Source organism: Arvicola amphibius, chromosome 5 (genome assembly GCF_903992535.2).
Source record: "Arvicola amphibius chromosome 5, mArvAmp1.2, whole genome shotgun sequence".
Taxonomy (NCBI): Eukaryota; Metazoa; Chordata; class Mammalia; order Rodentia; family Cricetidae; genus Arvicola; species Arvicola amphibius.
In genome coordinates, this window is record NC_052051.1 from 125,614,009 (window position 1) to 125,637,379 (window position 23,371).

Here is a 23,371-nt window from a genome sequence, read left to right on the forward strand (position 1 = left end):
TTAACTTTCCTGTAACTGATGAAAAGCTATCAAAGTAGATTAAAGGCCAGATCAAGAATTGAGGAATTAATTATTTTCATGGTCAGCAACTTCAAAGAGAATACAAATAGCTAGGTGAATTACTATAAAACACTAATTCAAGCAAGGCAGAGATCTGTGCAAAGGAACAAACAAATGTTGGAAATGAAATTTCAAGGTGTAAAGAAAAAAACCTTAGTTGAGGGATTAAGAGAGCGGCTTGGTAGCAAAGCGCATGGGCCACACTGAATCTGGACTCAGGAGGGTCTCAGCCATCAGAGAAGCTTCCTCCTGCAGTCGATGGGCACTAAAACAGAAGCCCACACCAGGACACTGTGCACAGAGTGAGAGACTTTAGAACATGCAGTCCTAAATTGGAAGTCTTCATCAAACCCCACCGCTCCAGGCTCAGGGAGCTATGCAAAGGAGAAAGCAGAAAGTTGTTAAGAGTCAGAGGGGCTGGATGACTCCAAGGAAACGGTTTCTTCCGGACACAGCAGGACTAATGCACATCTGAACCCACAGAGACCATGGCAGCATGCATAAGACCCGCACAAGTCCAAGCCAGGTTGGGTCCTAGTGCCAAGGAAGAAGTGGGTATGATCCATCTAAGAAGCTATCTCCCACTGGCAATGAATTGCAAAGGAAAAATAATTTTTTTACCAATAGATAGACTTATTTCTCTGAAATAAACTCACTGAAATTCTCTTTGGGTATATAACCACGCTTAAGAGCAGGTCTCACGCCTGGCAGTGGATGGCCAACAAAGCAAACTCACTAATGTTTTTGTTTGTTTGTTATTTTGTTTGTCTCGCATTGCTTTGTTTGGGCTTTTTTTTTTTTTATCTCATTGGCCTTTCGCTTGTGTGCTATGGTTCCTGATTTTGTGTTTTTAGGTGTTTGTGCATGCCCTTGTGCTTTTTCTGCTGTTTTATTTATTATTCTGCTTTATTTGGGTTAATTTTTTTATTTGCCTTTGTTTTCTAAAAGAGAGAGAAAGAAGATGTGGAGTTGAATGAGGAGGTATGGTAGACCTGGGAGGAAACAGAGGAAGCGAAACCATGACCAAAATATGTTGTATGAATTTTCAATTAAAAGGAAAAAAAAAGCCAGGCGGTGGTGACACACCTGCTCCTCCTGCTGAGGAGCAAGGTTCTGCCCTGACTCCAGTTCCAGGAGATCTGATGCTCTCGTCTGGCTTTCTATGGGAACCTGTATACCATGACGCACAAGCTTAGACTCAGTGCACACACAAACACAAAAGATAAAACACGTAAATCTTTTTAAAATTTAGTCAAGAGCCTTACCAATAGGGTTGATCAAATGGAAGTAAAAACAAGATCAGGGAGTCTCCGGTTGGGGGGTGTGGTGTCTAGCCTTATAAGGAAACAAGAGAAGTATTAGCTTATCTACATTATGTGGGAAAGAAGGCCTCTTCTCAGAAAGCCTTTTGTTAAACATAAAATCTTGTAGGATATAATTTTGTCTCTTTTCCAGAAATTCAGGGCTTGGGTAAATTTCAATACCATGGATCCCTTCGAGATTACACTGCCTGTTGAACAATCCCAGGGAACATTTTATTCTCTTCCCAGATAAAGGTGCATATGGTGCTATTATAATTAAAATCAATCAATGAAACAAAATAGATGACTCTTGCAGAAGGCTTATTGCAGTACATAAAACAAATAAATGATAAAGAATGTAAAACCCATTAAGCGAATCTGGCAGCAACTTCAGAAAAGCTGCAGACCCAGCATGGAGACAAGATTTTCTCCAGGTTAGTTCCTCAAAACTCGTGGGAGTACCTATTCTCAGCCCAGTGGTTTGGGCTGAGACTGAAGATACGGACAGTCCTGAAGCAGGGTAAGAATTACTGGTGCTTGGAGAGGTCTCCATCCCCCAGCAGCTTCAGAAGAATCAGCAGACTCCAGGTGGGGCCAGATTTGATGCTGGTTTAGGCCCCTGAGCACAGGGGAACTTTAGTATCTGATAGCTATTTTAGAATAGAAACTGCATGAATATTTCATTAGATTCAGAAACGGGTTTTGACAAAGTCCATTGTCCTTTCATGTTAAAAGCCCCAAAGAATCAAGGGATATGTTGGGAGTTATCGCAACATAATAAAGGCAATGTACAACAAGCCCACAACCAATATCTTGCTAAATAGAGAAAAGCACAAAGCATTTACATTAAACTTCGAGTTGAGAAAAGGATGCCCATTCTTACCACTCCTGTTCAGTACAGTCCTTGACGTCTCACCTTAAATGAGACAAGAGAAAGGGATAAAGAGGATGCAAAAAGAAAGGGCCTGGACAAAGTGGCTGGTATCATCAAACAGCATTTGGGCCGTCTCTGTGGATCTCTGGAAAAGAGAGATCCACAGTGCCATTCTCAACTCCATAGTGAGTTCCAGATCATCCAGGGTTCCATAGTGAGATGCTGTCTGAAGAAAAAAATGGGGGGAATATCCCTGTTTTATTTCCAGGTGATGTTATTCTCTACTTAGGATAGTCCATCAGAAAACTCCTACATTTGATGAACTCTTTCAGCAAAGTAACGGGATAAAAAATTAATCCATAAAAGTCAACAACCTTCCTGTATACCATGGCAAACAAACTGAGGGGAGGGAAAAACAGAAACAATTCCATTCTCAAGAGCCTCAAAAATTGTACTGAGTCTACCAAGGAAGGGAAAATGTATACGGTGAAAACTTCTGGACACACAAGAAACTGAGAAAATACCAGAGGATAGAAAGAAATCCCAAGCTCATAGGTTCAGAAAACTAAGGTGAATCTGGCCATTGATATAAAAGCATAGAATATTAGGGGAAGGCCATGTTTGAATTTGATGCTTATGTTATTAAATATACTTTTTATTTTTAAAAATGTGAGTTCAGAGCTGGATAGCTCAAAGGCTAAGAGCATTTGTCCTTGCAGATGACTGGTTCGATTCCTGGCACCCTTATAATAGTACATAACCACCAATATCTCCAGTTCCGGCGAATCCGACACCAACCTCTGTGGCGCACATACATACATGCAAGAAAAAAACTCATATACATAAAATAAAACAAAACCTAAAAATAAAATACAAGTTCTCCCAAATAGGATATTTTTATCACCACCACCCCACCACGAGTCAGTGTGGTCTGAATGAAAATGCCCTCCAATCGGTGATATTTGGAGGGAGATATAAAAGGTGTGGACTATCATTACCTGAGCATGTCGTGAGTGTGTGCTTGCACGCAGTCTGTGTGTCCCTGCAAGATCCCAATTCCTGTGGATCAGTAAAAGGTGCAGAGCAGAGAGAAGCTGCTCCAGGCAGCAGATCTCAGATCCCTTTGTTGTACTGCAGAGGTCTAAGGAGTCCGGAACACAGACATGGCCTCTGGTTCCTCTATAAGCATCCTTTTCAAGAGGAGGGGCTTCCACAGTGAATGGAAAAAGGGGCAGGTGAATCACGGGAAGGTCTGACACATCTCACGACAAATGCAAACCAGTGAAACCGTGTGCATTTGGTTTGACAGAAATAGAATCCAGCTTCGCAAATAAACACGCTTTGAATTTCATGACAATGCTAGCCTAGAAATTCCCACAAAGCTGAACACGATGTCGCCTTGCGACTCACACAGCTTTTGAGCAGTCTGACACGGGGCAGCGCCACAGCGCGTTTCTTGCTGCAGCAGATGGTGCTGCATCAGAGCCCTGCTGCTCCTGCTGGAATTATAACACATGTAGAGGGGACGTTGTGAATTATAAAGTCCATTCCCAGCATCTCGGTACTGTGTGCTTTCCTGCAGCCTACAAACTAAAGAAGAGAGATGTCCTCACCTGCCGATGACAGATGAGGCAGGATGACAGCCTCTGCCAAACAAAGTCGCTTATCTAAATTAACATGGCTTCTACCTGACAAGGCTGTCCTCAGAAAGCCTATCTCCTGGCCTGTTTTTTCTTCCTCTGCTGTGAAGCCTCTTTCATTCCTCCCTCCTCTGGAGAGGGGCTACTTATTAATAGTTTTCCCATATTTGTAAGGTCTAAGATAAAAATACCTTAGAGTAAAATGAAAGGTTTGACATCATCAAATTATGTCAGAAGCAGCCAAGATTAGAATTACTGTTTCCTGAATTGCTATTTTTTTCACGAATCCATTAAACATTCACTGATGATTCAGCGAGAGATGTTTTGGGCATTAGTTCTTCTTGTAGTAACTACATAAATACTTTGAACCAAAATCCATAAGGAAAATATGCTTGGTATAAAATCTCTTACAGAGTGGCTGGGATGTGGCTCAGTTGGTGAAATTCTTGCCAAGCATGCACAAAGTCCATGTCCTAGTTAGATTTCTATTGCTATAATAAAAAACACCATGACCAAAAGCAATGTGGAGTGGAAAGGGTTAATTCAGCTTACAGATCTCCATTCAAGTCCATCATTTAGGAAAGCCAAGGCAGGAGCACAATGCTGAAGGCAAGAACTGAAGCAGAACCACGGAGAAGTGGTGCTTACTGGCTTGATCCCCCTGGCTTGCTCAGCCTGCTTTCTGATACAACCCAGGACCACCTGCACAAGAATATACTGGGAGATGATCTCTCCTATATCACCCATTAATTAAGAAAATGACCTATAGGCAATCCAGTGGAGGCATTTTCTAAATTGAGGTTTTCTCTTTCCAAACAGCTTGACTACTACTAATAATAATAATGATAATAATGATAATAACAATAACAACAACAACCAAGACACACCAATACCACATAAACTGGATTTGGGGGGTCCATATCTACATTCTAGCACTTGGGACATGAATACAGTAGGGTCAAAAGTGCAAAGTTATCCTCTACAACATAGTAAGTTTAATGCCAGACCGGAATACTTGAAACCCCGTCTCCAAAATGTGACAAGGAAAATATTCTCTTACAACAGTTTATAATTCAATTTATCATCACTTTTACTATAGCTTCAAGCTTCCAAAAGGATAATGGTTATACCGAACAAACAACAAAAAATGCTTTCAAAACTCTTCTGCAGAGGAAGTTTAAAAATCACAAAGTTGCAAAAGCAGATGTGGCTATGACAAAGAAAGAGGAAGCTTAAAAGAAAACTAACTATTCAAATCACATTAGAATGCCAGGTGTCGGAGACCGTGAGTGCATTCTTTGTAACAGTCACACAAGAGAGAGTTTTAGATTTTTTCACTAGGCACAAAGCCCCCATTCATTGAAAATGTCATCGCTTGAGCATATGTTAGATGATTTATTTTATTTATTTTAGAAGACATGTGAGTGCCACTTAAGGAAAGGCCAGCAAATGGGAAGGTGAAATGTTTCTACACTTTTCTAAAGTACCTTATCTTAAAAACTATTTGTTCTTGAGTAACTTTTGAGTAAACCATAATTGGATTTAAATATAGCAATAGATCAACAGACAGAATTAATTGTGCCTTAAGTATGTAAGTGTGGTCTCAATCAAGAGGTTATTTACCCTTTGAAGCCAACCCAATACTGTTCTTTTTACATATTTTCTTGATGTTTTATATGCAATCTCTCTATTTAGACCAGTGCAGCCTCAAACACACTATGTAGTTCAGACTGTCCTTGAAGCAACGATCCTTCTCTTACCCTTTAAGCCATGTAATAACAGATATAAGCTATCATGTCTACCAAGATTGCAAGATTATTATTTCTTGCTTGATATGTGTGTGTAGGTGTGTGTGTGTGTGTGTGTGTGTGTGTGTGTGTGTGTGTACGTGCAAATGCGTGATGTGGCTCTAAGAACCAAACTAGGTTCATTATATACTAGAGATCTATACACTTAAGTGTATCCCTAGCTTTTGAAAGATATTTCTATTTTCAAAACACATACAGTGCCCAATAGCTAATATGCAAAACAAGCCAATAGTTAAAGACTACAAAGATCCATACATTACTACACATGTATTTACCCAAGGTAAAAAATATCCCCAGATGGCCTGGCAGTGGTGGCACACAACTTTAATCCTAGTACTCAGGAGGCAGAGATAGGCAGATCTCTGTGAGTTCAAGGTCAGCCTGGTCTACAAGAGCTAGTTCTAGGACAGGCATCAAAGTTACACAACAAAACCTTGTCTCCAAACAAACAAACAAACAAAATATCCCAAGACAATATAGTACAAAGAACAGAAGATTGTTAGTATATAGAATCAAAACTAATCCATAGTTCTCTTCCCAAATTAGAAAATCAATTTTACTGAGCTGTATTATTTGACTTGCTTAACGTCCATAAAATCAAAAAATAAGAGTAAAGCATATTGTGAACACTAGAATCTAACTAGGTGAAATCTGTATTCCCAACTACATCAACTAGAAATTAAGATATCAGTAGTCTATGTTCCTACTGTAAATAACTGGTGAGCTCTGGCTATGTGCAATCCCCATACTGCTCACGTCCTCTGAGGGTGAAGCCAGATCACACAGAGCTGTGCTCCAGGTGAAGATTGCCTTTCCTGATCTTTACTCCTCTCTGTGACAAAGTGAGCATGGACTTCAGAAGCAGAAGGCAGGATCTGGAACGGAAGGATAAATGGTTGGGTTTTGATGACAGTCACACAGCAACATATTTGTTAGGGCTTGTGTGAAGTTAGTCTATGACTTAATGCTTCGCCCTGGAGAAAATGCACCAGAGGTGCATTAGGGGTTGTGGTTGTTCCAGAGACTGGCCTCCACTGGTGAGAAAACAGAATTCCCAGCCCCATTTAGCTCATTCACAGAACCCAGAGAGGACTAGAGCCATTTATTGGACAACGTAGCTTGTTTGTTTTTTAATTTTTAACTCACTGTTTCTTTTTTAGTTTTCTTCATTTTGAGAATTTCATACATGTACACAAAATATGATCATATGCACCCTCTTTCCCCATCCAAATCCTCCCATAGACCACCATCATGTGTCCCATCCAATGTCATGTATTTTTTTTTTTATAAAACCCACAAAGTTCAGTTAATGCTGCTCTTATGTGCATGGGTGTATGGCCATCCGCCAGAGCATGAGAATCCTCGTGGTTGCCATATCACCAACAGAGAATGATTATCCCTCCCCCACCAATTATCCACTACCAATAACACCTTGTCTTTAAACATTCACTAAAACAAGTGGCAAAGCCTGAACTTTATTCCACGTCTTTTTAAATCGTATGATCCAGGTAGCAATTAGAGAGCTAGCCCTTGGTGAGTGAAATAGTCCATGCAAGCAGAAATGCAGGATTGTGTCCTGTGAGTTATCTGGAAGTTCGGTTGTTCAAATGCTGAAGTCAAATGGGTAAATTCTTCCAGGTGAAGGCGCTTTACACAACACTCTAGACATAGCTCGGGGCTTGATGAAGATGTCTCTAGCTGGTAGGAAAGAGTACCCCGGAGAATCAGCAAAGGAACCATCCCCAGTCTATTTGAGTAAATTCATCGTGTGAATGAAAGACACATAACAGTGCTTGCTATTCCTCACCTAAAGGGGCACTTTATGAAGATTTCTATACAAACATGAGAGATCAAAGAACATTTCCATGCCAAGAGTTACATTTGTTAACAAGTTATGATGAGTTTGTTCATAAAACAAAGTTGTATGTAGGAAGCACACTGTTAATGCTTTGGAAATAACTGCCCTGTATATTTTAAACATTCCAATTAACTTTTAAAATATTCATATTTTTTTGTCTTGTTGAAACGATGATCTCATTAGGTTGTCCAAGCTTGTGTTGTACTCATGGGCTCAAGTGATGGCACTGCCTCTGCCTCCTGAGTGTAGTTCCTGTTTCTAAAGAACTTCCTGTGTCCACTATAGAGTCCTTTTCACTGCTGTATTTTCTTTTCTCTGTATTTGGTTTAGGACAAAGGCGGACATTTTCCTCAGTCTTTAAAATGGCTAAGAAATGTTTTGTTGGATTCTAAGCTCATATTAAATTCTGTGATCTGAGAATCCTACTATTTTTATTTTTTACCTAAGTACTAAATTAAAAGAAACATTCCTCCTTTTGGCCTAAGATCAAAATCAAGGTTTCATGTTCATTTCTTCCCACATTTGCTCCTGTGGTGAGCGTGTGGGTCAAGTGACACATTGCTAAAGTGCGTGATTCATAAAAGCCACTTAATGACAAAGCATTCGCCCTAAAAATACGCTTGTCGTTCCCTCACTCCATTCCTTCTAGCCTGCTTCCCTTTTTCTTCCTTCCTTTATTTTTTTTTGTTTTTTTTTTTGTTTTTTGTTTTTTGTTTTTCGAGACAGGGTTTCCCTGTGGTTTCTAGAGTCTTCCTTCCTTTATTTAACTGTATACCTACAATTTAATTCACAAATGAATCTACTGTGAATAACATAGTTCTATTTTTATAAAAGAACAGAGACATGGACTATTAAAATAGAAGTGTGAGGAAGTAAATTTTTCTTACTATGTACTGGGTTTCATTTTCCATATGTAGTTCATTATTCTGTTATTGTGATATTATTATTTTAGCTTGCTGTACTGGCTGATTTTGTGTCAACTTGACACAGACTAAAGTCATTGGAGAGGAAGGAGCCTCAGTAGAGGAAATGCCTCAATGAGATACAATTGTAAGGCATTTTCTCAATTAGTGATCAATGGGAGAAGGCCCAGTCTGTGGCAGGTGATGCCATCCCTGGGTTCTATAACAAAGCAGGCCAAGCAAGCCATGAGAAGCCAGACAGTAAGCAGCTCCCCTCCATGGCTTCTGCATCAGCTCCCGCCTCCAGGATCCTTCCCTGTTTTGAGTTCCTGTCCTGACTTCCTTCAAAATGGACAGCAATATGGAAGTATAAACCAAATAAACACTCTCCTTCCTAACTTGCTTTTCGGTCATGGTGTTTGGTTGCAGCAATAGAAACCCTAACTCAGACATTGCATGTTGGTGGCTGTTACAAGAGCATTTATACTAATTGGGACATGTAGGAAGGTGAGTAGCAGTGTGACTTACCCTAGGTTCCCCCCCCCCCAAAATATATCATGAGACGAGCATCTAAAGTACAGGCACAGAAGATTAAGTTGTGTGGGGTTGAGACTCCATCCCGTCACGTAACTCTGGAAGGGGGCATGGAATGTGTAACTGAGTAAATTCTCCTTGGAAACAGCTGTCCTTGAGGGAGAAGAGGGAAATATGTCATGGAGGAGGATAAGAAAAAGCCCTTTGCTTTTTATTGAAATTATTCTTACTGTTGTTTTGTTTTGCTTTTTCAAATAGGGTTTCTATGTGTAGCTCTGGCTGTCCTGGAACTCACTTTGTAGACCAGGCTGACCTCCAACTCATAGAAATCCTCCTTCCGAGTGCTGGGATTAAAGGCGTGCACCACCACTGCCTGAACTGAAATTATTAGTATTCACATGAACTCATAGTTTTAAAACTCATAGTTTTAAGTGTTTATATATACTGAAATATTCACAGCAATAGTTGGCTATTAGAAGTATATGTAGTGGGAGACTGAGGGTTTACTTTGTGAAGTACAATTCTAAAGGACAGTATAATGTATTGTAGTATTCTTTTCTTAATACAAAGGGTGATATAAACTGTATAAAAGTTGAAATATATAATTTATAATAATAATAATAAATAGTTCTCCTGAAAATAGGAGGAAGTTCTATTGTTTGTAAACACAAGGATGCCAAGTGAAATAAACCAAGTAGAAAAAGAAAAACAGCACAAAATCTCACCTATATATAGGCTCTAAAAAAATTACAATACATAGCAACAAATGAATGTTGTTTACCAAGGACACAGTGGAGAAGAAAGGGAAGAGTTGGTGTCTTTGTTAAGAGTTTCTATTGGTGTGAAGAGACACCATGATGGCAAATACTGTAAAAGAGAACATTTACTTGTGGCTGGCTTACAGGTTCAGAGGTGTAATCTATTATCGACATGGTAGGAAGCATCCAGGCAGACATCCTCCTCCTCCTAGAGAAGGAGGTGAGAGTTCTACATCTGGATCATCCATCAGCAAGAAGAGAGAAAGACACTGGGCCTGGCTTGAGCATTTGAAACCTCAAAACCCATACTACAATAGCATACTTCTTCAAACAAGGCCACACCTACTCCAACAAGACTTTATGTCCTAGTTCTTTCAAAAAATGCCACTCTTATGAGCCTATAGAGGTAATTTTCATTCAAACTACCATGAATGGGTCAAAGAGCATGAAGTTACAGTTATATAGGATAAGTGTAAAGAGCTAATGTGTAACATCATTATACAATATAAAACATAAAGGATGCACCTGGTTTCATATTTCCTCTATACAGAGCCATAGAAATAAAAACAACACGGCACCGGCCCAAAAATAGGCATGTAGAACAATGGGATAAAATGGGAACTTAGTCATAGATCCATGCAGCTACAACCATGAGATTTCTGACTAAAATGCCAAATGAATTCACTGTAGAAAAGAGCTTCTGTAACAAATGATGCTGTGGAAATCCAATGTTTACACGGAAAAGAGTGAAATTAGAGCCATAGCTCTCATCTTGCATGAAAGTCAACTCCAAGTGGATCAAAAAATTATAAACTAGAAATGGAAGCTGTGAGACTGTTAAAGGAAAAGCAAGAGAAACCTCTCAAGACAGAGGAAAAGGTTTTCTACGTAAGACTCCAGTGACTCAGGAAATTCAATAATTACCCAAAAAAAGGTACTTTGTGAAATTAAAAGGCTTCTCTTTTTTTTGTGTTTCGAGACAGGGTTTCTCTGTGGCTTTGGAGCCTGTCCTGGAAGGCTTTCTCTTATAGACCAGGCTGGTCTCGAACTCACAGAGATCTGCCTGCCTCTGCCTCCCGAGTGCTGGGATTAAAGGCGTGCACCACCATTGCCCAGCTTAAAAGACTTCTTATGGGAAAAAAATTAACCAAGTGAAAAGGCAGCCTGCTAATGAGAGAAAATCTTTCCAGGTACACATCTGATGGGATTAATATCTAGACTATTCAAGGAACTCAAAAGATCAGGCAAGAAAACAATCTTTCAAAAATGGAATAAGAAGCTGTGCAGAATTTCCAAATGAAGAAATATAATTGAACAATATATATGTTTAAGTGTTTAACATCCTTAGCTATCAGGGAAATGCAACTCAAACTATGATATCACTTTTAACTCCTGCCAAAGTAGCTATCTATCATCAAGAAAGCAAACAACAACACTAGAGAGCGCATGGGCAAAGAGAAACACTTACCCACTGTCGCTGAGAGTCTAAGTTAGTGCAGCCTCTATGGTAATCAGTGTGAAGATTCCTTAGAAATCTAGAAATAGAAGTACCATATGATTCAGCGGTGCCGCTCCTGGGTAAATAACCAAAGGACTCTATACTGTACTATAGAAATCCCTGCACGTCCATATTCACTGCAACTCTATCCACAATATAAAGGAAATGGAATCAGCCTAGATGCCCATCAGCAGATGAATGGATAATGAAAATATACTAGTCCACAGTGAAATTACATTTAGCAGAGAGAATTAAATTAAGCAATTTTCAGCAAAGAAAATGATAGAACTGGAATATACTATATTAAGTGAAGTAAACCAGGCTCAGAAAAAGACATGTCCTCTCCCTTGTGGATCTTTGCATCTATTTTTGTGTGTGTGCATATCTAGTCAAAGTGAGTCTGTGTAGAGCCCAGGAAACTAGGAAGGGCCCCACATGGGCAAGGGAGCAATTTTAAGACACAGAGGCAGAGAGAAGAATAGAACATGTGCCGTGAAAATGAAAAGGAGATTATTGAGGGCTTAGAGGAGATGGGGCCAGAAAGGTGATGGAGGGGAGGCGCAGGTGGGACAGCCAATTCCTGACAGTGGGTACTATAATTTCATAAGGCAATTTACTACTCTGCATGCTAATTTTTAAAACTGCACTGGTGATGTGCAATCTTTGCTCAATTTTGACGTGTAAGTTTGATAATGAGCTGTCCACTTTCCTCTCAGGTCTATAAAAGTAAAAGTTATTCTGTTTTCTTATTTAGAGGCAGAGAGTAAGACAGTAATGTTTTTAATTTAAAGAATATGATGCCTCATTCATCACCTCCACCTTTGCGTTCGTGGAAGCCTCTTCTAGACAATGCAGATAACGGGTGGCAGATCTGCAACACCTTGGATCTTGCAGGGTGCATATAGCATACAACCTCCTAGCGACTCTCTAGGGGTATATAACAAGAATGAGGATGAATACAAGCACAGAAACCTCTTAAATTTCAGTGTTAATTCTCCACACATGATAGCCATCCTATCGGAATAAGCATATTAATGCTATTTGTATGGCTTCAAATAGGCAACCTTTTTACAACTCAGTTTTTGCATGAGAAAAAAGGAATGGTAGCACATATGACGATAAATATTAATAAGATGGCGGATTAGCTGACTCATTTTCAACAACATGGTTCTGTAGCATGAATTAAATCATGCACAATTAATAAAATGATAACCCATGAATAATAATGAAGTTGAGATGGCAAAAAAATTGGATGTCATCTGAAGGATGACACCTGAGATTGTCCTCTGGCCTTTGCATGCATATACACACACACATGTGCACATGTACTCCTCCACAAAGGATCGCACACAAACAAACCCATAACGGTATCTACAGTAACTAAAACAATGCAATGCTGGACCATAACATCTGTATTTGTTATAGGTACAATATGTTTAATAATAATGCCCCCAAACGGATGAGGGAGAAGAAATCGGTCTACATTAAGAGCAACATTTCTATCAGTTCTCTTACTGAAATTTAGCGTAAGTCTGAAACTAATGCTGACCAACTGAGATGTGTAGTGCAATCTCTAGAGTAATCACTAAGAAAATAACAGAAAAAAAGAAAGAAAAAGAAGGTTACCAAAATAAAACTCTATAAAACGTTGCTGGTTCAGTGTATTCTCTTTGTCATAGCTAGCTTCAACCATGACTCACAGAGTCACCTAGGGAAGAAGGAACCTCAACTGAAGAACTGCCTAGATCAGACTGGCCTGTGGTCATGTGTGAGAGGCATTTTCTGAACTTCTAATTGATGTAGAAGAGCCCAGTGGAAAGTACTATCCCTAGTCAAGTGGGCCAGAAAGAGAAGAGAGCTGAATGTGAACCACGGGGCAAGCCAGTAAACAAAGCTCTCCCACGGTCTCTCTTTCAGTTCCTGCCTTGAGGTTCCTGCTCTGGCTATGAGACTGTCACTTGGAAGTGCAAAATGAAGTAGACCCTTTCCTTCCCTGGGTAGAGGGCTTTTGTCACAGCAACATAAAAGCAAACTAGAACACTTTCAAAGTTGATGTTGGCATTTAAATCCGACTGTGTTGGTCTTAAGAGGTGGGGTACATTTTTTAAAATAAATTATTGTCTTACTAAAAGGATAGAAGAAACTAGCATAAGCCTTTTGCCTATCTGCCTTCTGTCATGTGACAATAGTGTGCCCTCTACAAGCAGCAGCAGGACATTGCTAGAAACAAAGTGAGTTGATTTATAGGTGGTTAACAGTTACTGTAGGAGAGACAGAAATTTTCTTCAGTGGTATAGTTACAAATGACCACCTGTACCCCTTTAAGTAGTCTTAATTAAACTCATTGGTTCACACACACTTGCACACACATGCACACACATACACACGTACAATCACAGACACACACATACACAAAGACACAAAGTAGGAGGAGGACTTTCTGGGAAGCGGAGAGTGAGTAGGACAAGACAACAATGAGGAATGAATCTGATGATAATGAGAATATATTGTATGCTTGTGTCACAATGCCATGATGAACCCCAATATATATATTTAATATATGTTGACAAATCACTTGTAAGGGGAAGCAAAGGATCTATTGCAGCAGGCGATGAAGAAATGTGTGGCTACTTGTATGGCCACCGAAATGTGTGTCAGTTGTTCAGTCTGCTGAGAGTGCTGTATTTCTGCAATAATACATAAAAATTAACTGCTGAGTCCATTTAACACAAGAAAGTGGAAGCTGAGAACAGGTGCAGGAAACCTTCCCCCAAGAGCGAAACCAAGTGTGGTCACGGTGAAGCATCACTGAAGGTTTAGAAGAGGACCTTGTGTTTAAATAATCTCAGAAGACCAGTGAGATGGTTGAGTTACACATTCTAGCTGAGAACAGTGCTGGGGAGTGACTGTGATATGAGTCACAAACATGGAGGCCATCCGTGTAGACTACGACGTCAGCATTCATTCCAGACAGCAGTGGCCTCCAGCACTTCTCAAGGATCAGTGTTGGTACTGAAGAAAATCCTGATTAGAGCAGGGGCTGAGCCACCATCACCCACAGCCACAGCCAGCTCTCCCCTGAAGCTGTGGAATACCTAGATTAACAACACTACACACAAAGTGACTCTGATTGGGAGCTGGGGCGTGATCAAACTGGGAGGAGAAATTGTTGGGATAGAAGCAGCTAACAACCAAAGAACTTCAAGGGGAGACTCAAACAGCGGTCAAGCTTTTCTAGGAATGCGGTCCACATTCCACTGATAGTTGTTTGATTAGTGGGACACCTGATATGGATGGAGAATGTATAACAACCATCCTTTTCTCCTACCTGAGCCATTGCAGAGGGCAACCATAGCCTTGTAAACCCAGGATAAAATTATTATGGCAGACTTTTTGCAATGATGCTCAGTGACTGCCATGGTGCCTACATGGAGTTTGCCATGTAGAGGTGTCTTCTAGTTGAAGTTGTCCTCCCACGCTTCCTTCTAGCAGAGTTTGAGCCCATACCAAAGACAACCACCTCCTTCTGGTCAAGGATGGGGGCATAGCTCACATTCTTTCCCCACAACCACTACCATGAGGAGATCATATGACAGCTGAAGAAGAACACATGGAGGTCACCATGATGGTATGATTGCTGTCCATAGTGTTCATCCTGACACTGCAACAGCCACATGGAGGTCATCATGAGCATGGTAGGTGGCTTATGAGCCACACATGGTTTCAGTAGTGATTATTCCTACATAGAAAAGAGTGGTTTGCATGATGACTTTGATAGATACGTGATTAATTGCTCATAAGTATTCTTAAAGATTTGGCAAGAGTACTGGTTATCAAGTTTAACAAATTCATCATGAGTTGGGAGATTCCATCAAAATCAATGATTATGTACAGAGAGTCAAAGGTGGGATCATTATCAATAAAGGAACATAGGACTAGGGCCATATACAGAACACAGAAAAGTGTTGCTGTGTGTCAGTGTGAATCTGTATTCTGAATGGTTTCTCTAAGGCTAACAGAACTCTGAAGGAGTCCTGCCTCCCCAATCCTACTTACTGTTTAAAAAGCCAACATTTGTGAGAGCAAGATTACTTTGCAGGTTAAGTTGCCTGTTGCTGAGTCCAGTGCCCTGAACTGGATCCCAGGGCTCACACTGTAGAGAGAACCAACTTCTACAAGTTGTTCTCTGACCTCCATATGTTATACTGTGTATGTGTCTCTCTCTCTCTCTCTCTCTCTCTCTCTCTCTCTCTCTCTCTCTCTCTCTCTCTTTCTCTCTCTCTCTCTCTCTCCTCTCCTTCTCCTTCCTCTCATCCCTCTCCCCCCAACACACAAACATAATCTTTTAAAAAGAAGATAAAATTCACCATTCCTCTGCTTCATAGCTGCTGGTATGTGAGGTACAGTGAGATCCTTTCTGATCTTAAATGAGACACTTGCAGTTCTCTGACAACAGGGATATGTGGAATAGGGCATGAAAAATCTAGTGCTCAAATAGGAGTGAATTTTACTTTCTGTTCATTGGTGGGTTTTCAAAATATTCCCTCTCAGAATCTCACTGGGCCCCTAAACAGGCAACTAAGGAAGGCTGAGAGTGGGGTGCCAGCCTAGAGATGATATTGATATGATATACAGAGATGATATTCATCCTAGAAATGATATTGATATGACATACAGAGATATCTATCCTAGAGATAGTATTGATATGATATGTAGAGATGATATCCATCTCAGAGGTTATATTGATATGATATATAGAGATGATATTCATCCCAGAGATGATATTGAAATGATATGCGAGATGATAACCATCCCAGAGATGATATTGATAAAATATATAGAGATGATATCCATCCTAGAGATGATATTGATATGACATACAGAGATGATATTAATCTTAGAGATGGATAACCTCAAACTGGTTATCCAATTACCAATTGGTCATCCCTGAAATCATATACATACAAATAATGCTAAACGACCTAAATAAGTTGTGTATGTGGGGGAGGGGGTATGACAATAATAACAAAGAAAAAGAGGCTATGAGTTGACAGGCAAAGGAGTACATGGGTTGAATGGAAGAAATGGAAAGGGGAAATCATAAACTATATTTTAATTTCAAAATTGTTTTTAATAATCAAAAATTCCCCTCACAAGATGGGCAGTGGTGGTATGTGCCTTTAATCCCAGCACTTTGGAGGCAGAGGCAAGCAGATTTCTGTGAGTTTGAGGCCAGTCTGGTCTACAGAGTGAGTTCCAAGATAGGCAGGACTGTTTCACAGAGAAATCCAGTCTATATAACTATTTCAAACATCTTAAGTTATGATCACTGTAAACATCTGGACTGGGAAAGATGAGACAATAGTTCACATATTCCTAGAATTTGCTGAAAGCACTATTCAGAATGTATTTCATGCACCTAAAATAAATAGTCACACTGAGTAAGCACCAGTTCAATCCAAAATGCTTCATCAAACTTGAATATCTGTTCGAGGCCAGCCTGGTCTACAAGAGCTAGTTCCAGGACAGGCTCTAGAAACTACAGGGAAACCCTGTCTCGAAAAAAAAAAAAAAAAAAAAAAAAAAAAAACCAAAAAAAAAAAACTTGAATATCTGAAAACGCCTTATTTCCACATAAAATCATATTCAGGTAGTAAGTATTAATTAGGTGGACATAATGCAATTCATAATAGACATTCTTAATGTCACTAGTCACCAGGAAAATGCTAATTTGAATCACAGTGAAATATCAGTTTATACTCATAACAATGACTATAATTTTTAAAAAGGCAAAATAACAAGTGTTGGTCAAGAGGTGTGTGCAAAAATCACAATCTTCATTCATTACTGTTGAGGAAGTAGTGTTGAATGCCTTTGGAAAACTTTGGCAGTTTCTTAAAATGTTAAACACGAAGTTGATATATGACCCAACAAATCCATTCATATTTACCCAAGAGATTTCCCAAGAGATATGAAAACAGACCCCCCATACAAAAATTTATTCATCAATGTTCACAGCAGGGTTATTTAACACATAGGACATTGGGGGAAAAAAACATTGTTCAGTTGATAAACAGAGAAGCAAGCCAAGGTACATAGTCATACAATAGGGTATTTATTATTCATCAATACAAAGAAAAAGTACTGACACAAGTTCCAACATGAATGAACCCTGAAAACACCGTGCTAAATAAAAGAAGCCAGTAAAAAAAAAAAAAGTCACGTATTGTTTGATCCTATTTACATGAAATATCAGTAAAGGCAAATCTACATAAAGTATAAAATGGAAAGTGAATTAATGACATTATTATTTACAAATCATCCTAGGCATCTTTATTGCTAAGTTTTTTTCTATTTTAATATCTCGATCAGAAGTAACAAAAAAATCCAAGTATAGTAAGCATCGGTTTCCAAACAAAATTGTTTTAATTGGCATTCTATCGATGTCTTAGAATTATCATTATGAATTATTATAATCCTTTTCTGTGTAATTAATATTTTTCTTATTAATTAATTATTTTTTATGTACGAGTACTAGTCCCCCCTTCCTCCTCTCCTCCAGCTCCCCCACCTCACCCCCTCACCTGCTCCTCAGAGAGGGTAAGGCTTCCCCTGGGAAGTCAACTAAATCTTGTTGAGGCAGGACTAAGCCCCCCACCTTGCGGCCCACCCCCACCCCATGCCTAGGTTGAGCAAGGTATCTCTCCATAGAGAATGGGCTCCATAAAGTCAGTTCATACATTAAGATTGGATCTTGATCCCACTACCAGTGAGGGACACTACATACTGCTCAAGCCTGCATTCATGGGGCCTAGTTTGGTCCTATGCAGGTTCCCCAGTTGTCAATCCGGAGCCACTAGCTCAGGTAAGCTGTTTTTGTGGGTTTCCCCATCATGTTATTTACGTCCGTGTTCATATTATTGTTCGTCCCTCTCTTTAATTGTACTCCAGGAGTCTGGCTCAGTAGTTAGTTGTGAATCTCTGCATCCGCTTCCATCTGTTTCTGATGAGGGTTCTAGCTTCACTGGGGTTGTGGACTATAGATTGGTTATCCTTTGTTTTATGATTGATATCCATTTATGAGGGAGTACATATTATAGTTGTCTTTCTGGGTCTGGATTACCTCACTCAGAATGTTTTTTTCCAGTTCCATCCATTTGCCTGCAAATTTCAAAATGTCATTATTTTTTACCACTGAGTAGTACTCCACTGTGTAAGCACCACATTTTCTTTATCCATTTTTCAGTTGAGGGGCATCTAGGTTGTTTCCAGGTCTGGCTATTACAAATAATGCTGCTATGAGCATAGTTGAGCAAATGTCCTTGTGATGTGACTGTGCCTCCTTTGTATATATGCCCAAAAGTGGTATTGCTGGGTCTTGAGGTAGACTGATTCCTAATTTTCTGAGAAATTGTCATACTGATTTCCACAACCACTGGACAAGTTTGTACTTCCACCAGCAATGGAGGCCTGTTCCCCTTACTCCACATTCTCTCCAGCATAAGCTGTCCTCACTGTTTTTATCTTAGCCATTCTGATAGCTTTAATATGGTATCTCAGGGTTGTTTTGATTTGCATTTCTCTGATGGCTAAGGATGTTGAGCATTTCCTTAAGTGTCTTTCTTTTGGTCATTTTAGAGTCTTCTGTTGCGAATTCTATGTTTAGAACTTACTCCATTTTTTAAATTTTGGTTTGGTTTGTTTTGGTTTGGCTTTGATTTGGTTTTTTGAGACATGGTTTCTCTGTGTAACAGCTCTTGCTGTCCTAGAACTTGCTCTATAGATCAGGCTGGCAGCAAACTCACAGAGATCTGCCTGCCTCTGCCTTCCAAGTGCCAGGATTAAAGGTGTGTAGTACCACTGTCCAGCTAGATCTGTACTCCATTTTTATACAGAGTGGAATTTTTTTTTCGAGACAGGGTTTCCCTGTAGTTTCTAGAGCCTGTCCTGGAACTAGCTCTTGTAGACCAGGCTGGCCTCAAACTCACAGAGATCCGCCTGCCTCTGCCTCCCGAGTGCTGGGATTAAAGGCGTGCGCCACCACCGCCCGGCTGTACTCCATTTTTAACTGGATTATTTCATAGTTTGATGTATAGTTTCTTGAGTCCTTTGTATATTTTGGAGATATATACTCCTCTGTCAGATGTGGGATTGGTAAAGATCTTTTCTCATTCTGTAGGCAGCCATTTTGTCTTGTTGACTATGCTCTTTGCATTACAGAAGTTTCTCAATTTTAGGAAGTCACATTTATTAATTGTTACTCTCAGTGTCTGTGCTACTGTATTAAATTTAGAAAGTGGCCTCCTGTGCCAATGTGTTCAAGGTTAAATCCTATTATTTTTTCTATAAGGTTCAGTGTGGTTAAATTTATGTTGTCTTTGATCCATTTGGATTTGAGTTTTGTACATGGCAACAGATATGGATCCATTTCCACTCTTCTACGTGTTGACATCCAGTTATGCCAGCACCATTTGTTGAACATTCCCTCTTTTCTCCATTTTATATTTTTTGTCAAAAATCAGGTGTTATATCAGGGTCTTTAGATCCATTGGTTCATCTGTCTATTTTTATGCCAATATCAAGCTTTTTTTATTACTGTAGCTCTATGATAGTGTTTGAAGTCATAGATGGCGATGCCTCCAAATATTCTTTCATTATACAGGATTGCTTTGGATATTCTGTGTTTTTTGTTTTTCCATATGGAATTTAGTATTGTTCTTTCAAGGTCTGTAAAGAATTGTGCTGGGATGTTGATGAGTATTGTACTGAATCTGTAGATTGCTTTTGGTAAGATTACCATTTTTACTATGTTAATTCTACCCACCCAAGAGCATGGAAGATCTTTCCATTTTCTGATATCCTCTTCAATTTTTTTCTCCAAAGATTTAAAGTTCATGTCATACAGGTCTTTCACTTGTTTGGTTAGAGTTACCCCCAAGATTTTTTATGTTGTTTGTGGCTATTGTGAAGGGTGTTGATTCTCTGATTTCTTCCCCAGCCCTTTTATCATCTGTGTATAGGAGGGCTACTGATTTTTATTTTAGTTAATCTTGTATCCTGCCACATAACTGAAGGTGTAATCACCTTGCTTCCAATTTAGTCTCTATCACAGATAAATATGTTGTTCCCCATCTAATAAGGGGGCAAGAAGAATTAAAGAGAATTTAACCTCTGTAAGATAAAGTCACTCTTAACACCAGGTCTATCTCATTCCTATGTCCTAATTGCCACCCTACGCAGCTACAAAAATTAATCTGTAAGAATAAATAATATATGTGATTCTGTTTGCCTCCAACTTAAATGGCCCAGAACAGTATGTTTTTGTGTTTGGGTATCTGGTTTTTCTCTGCTGAAGACTTATGTATCAGAACCATTTCCCTTCCTAGACAATAAGACTCCTTTCTATATCCCAGCTTTGTTCCTTGTCAATAGAACCTGTTGCTCAGGTCCTGGTTAGCTTTGTGCTTTAAAAGAGGCAGAGGGAATCTTACTTAGATTTCTTAGAATCACTTCATTCGCCTTGCCAATAATCGGTTGAGTTAAAAGTATATAAATTAGATGTAGTCAATGAAGTGTGTCAGGAACCTGTACAGGCTTCTTTTACCTAATAAAAGTAAAGGGAAATGACTGCTTTTTTTTTACCCTGATGACAATCATTCTATAATCAGAAGGAAATAAACTTCAGGCCAAGAAACAACAGACAAAAGATGACAGGAAGAAAAAACTAGAGAAGAGCCTGGAGAGGTAACCAGTATTACAATAGAAGACCCTGGGTTTGATGTTTATCACTGCAGAAAGAAGAAAGATAAAATCTTGAGGCATTGGTGAAACTGATGAATTCATTATACCTTTCCTAAAAGGCACAGCCTAAATCATGCAGGTGGTGTTTTTGTCTTGCTTTGCTCTTATATATTTTATATAATGCACTGAATATCATGTAATGTCTTACATGCCTTCTAGCAGGTGAAAAATGCTTGAAAAAACAAAATTATTGTTAAATGAGTTATACTTTTTCTTTGTTTACACCCTCTGAAATTTATTTGGGGAAGAATCCTATCTCTAGACTACTCAGATCATTAAAAAATATATTGGGATTTAACTGCTTTATGGCAGTAGGGAAACAGCAACTAGGATTTCAAATTATACTGGGGTTTACATCTTCCATTGTGGCACCATTGTGGTCCATGTTTGGTGGCAACTGGAAAGAGTGGTTAGCTGGGAATGAGTGGCCACATAGCAATGATCAAGATCCTAAACTCTCAGGACTTTGCATATAGTGTCATTATATTTTAAAAAGTATAAAAATGGGAGTTTTAATATTTAAAAACTAGGAGAAAATATTCTGATTTATGAGTTGAAAAAACAGATAAAAATCAAGAAGTCAAACGTACAAAAAGAAAGAAAAAAAGCAGGAAGGAGGGAGTCGGGGGGAGGGAGAGAAGGAGGAAGGGGGAGGAAAAGCAGCTATGAATGAGATAATGGGTCAGAGGTTTGTTACTGGGTCAATTCTTCAGAACACTGAAAAAAATTCTTTTGTCCTCTAAATGTATTTTCCACAGAGGCAAGTGGCTTAAATGTTCACTGTTCTCCTGAACTTCCCCTACTCTGCCAATAGGGCACTACTTGAGAGATAAGACTATGCTAAAGCCTGGTAGCCAGACACTGAGGTAATTTGGACAGAACTGACTCTTCAGCACTACTAGGATTGCTACTTTTGCTTTTATCTTTTTTTCTTCTTTCTTTGAAGACATAAAAGGTTGTTTTTCTTGAAGTATATTAATTTAGAACATTGTAAGAGTTTGTTTTTGCTGTGATGCTTCAGGATCTCCTCTCAGAGGTAGATCAGAAGTAGAAGGATCTATTTATTCTTACCATCTACTTAGCCATGTCTCCTCAATAAATTAGAATATAGTCAGAGTGTTATGAATCCGTGAATATTTTGGTGCTGTATAAATAAATCTTAACATATTCAATCGTTCATTCCTGCTATTGAAAAACTAATTATATAATGATGAAAAAGTAAACACACAATTACAAAAGACATTACAGGTGTTGCTATAGAAGTGTATCCCAGATACTATGGATGAACAGAAGGCTGACTGTTTTATTTGTTTACACTGTGAAGATATGTCTTTGCCAAGGCACCTTCTAATTGGTTTAATAAAGAGCTGAACAGTCAATAGCTAGTCAGGAAGAGGTTAGGAGAGGGATTTCTGGAGACAGAGAGGACTCAGGGAATTAAAAAGAGGAGTTGCCAGACAGTCAGAGAAGAGACAGGGCTGCAAGATATGAGAGGAAATGTCACATGGCAGAACATGGGTAATTAATAAAAGCATGTTAATCTCAGTTCTAAGAGCTAGTTGGGACGAGCCTAAGCTAAAGGCCAAACTTTCTTATTACTAAGCAATCTTGGTGTCGTTATTTGGGAGCTGGCTGTTGGGAGAGAAAAAGACTCCTTGCAGCTGACCTCTAAAAACTGTCTTTTCAAGGAGACAGGAAGTTGTGCAATGCCTGCTCTGGAGTGAAGAGCTAAGGTTGGCCTATTCTCAGCCTCTCTTTCCTTCTGACACTCGTTCCAGGGTCTGTTATCCTGGTTATGTTAATCTTATACTTTTCAAGTCTGCATGAGACAGTTTAGCTTTAGAGGCAGAGTTAGAATGGTTGTAAGATGGAAGGATGGCAGAGGGACAACACTGAGCCAAAGCAAGGGGAGATGACCTAGGGAACAAAGAAAATATAGAACCATAGAAAAGAATAGAGGGTTACATTGAGTGGAAATTAGAAAGAAAAAGAGTAGACAATTCTCATTGTAAAGACAGTTGCAGAAGTTTGGCATGGTGACCCACCCCTTTAATCTCAGAACTCAGGAGACAGAGGCAGGTGGATCTCTATGAGTTTGAAGCCAGCCTGGTCTACAAAGTAAGTTCCAGGTCTGCCAGAGCTGTTGCACAGAGAAACCCTGTCTCAAAACAAAACAAAACAAAAAACAAAAAAGAAAGAAAGAAAAAAGAGAATGAAAAAGGAAGGAAGGAAGGAAGGAAGGAAGGAAGGAAGGAAGGAAGGAAGGAAGGAAGGAAGGAAGGAAGGAAGCCACAGACACTCAAGAGGGTGCCTGCAACAGCTCTGGACTCCTGATTC

At 39.3% G+C, this 23,371-nt stretch overlaps 1 protein-coding gene across 1 annotated transcript in view; it reads right to left on the reverse strand.

Moving 5' to 3' along the window:
* The window catches only part of Dtwd2 (DTW domain containing 2), a 122,805-nt gene that overhangs the window by 53,800 nt on the left and 45,634 nt on the right, over positions 1 to 23,371 (reverse strand). The gene's annotated exons all lie outside the window — the stretch shown is intronic.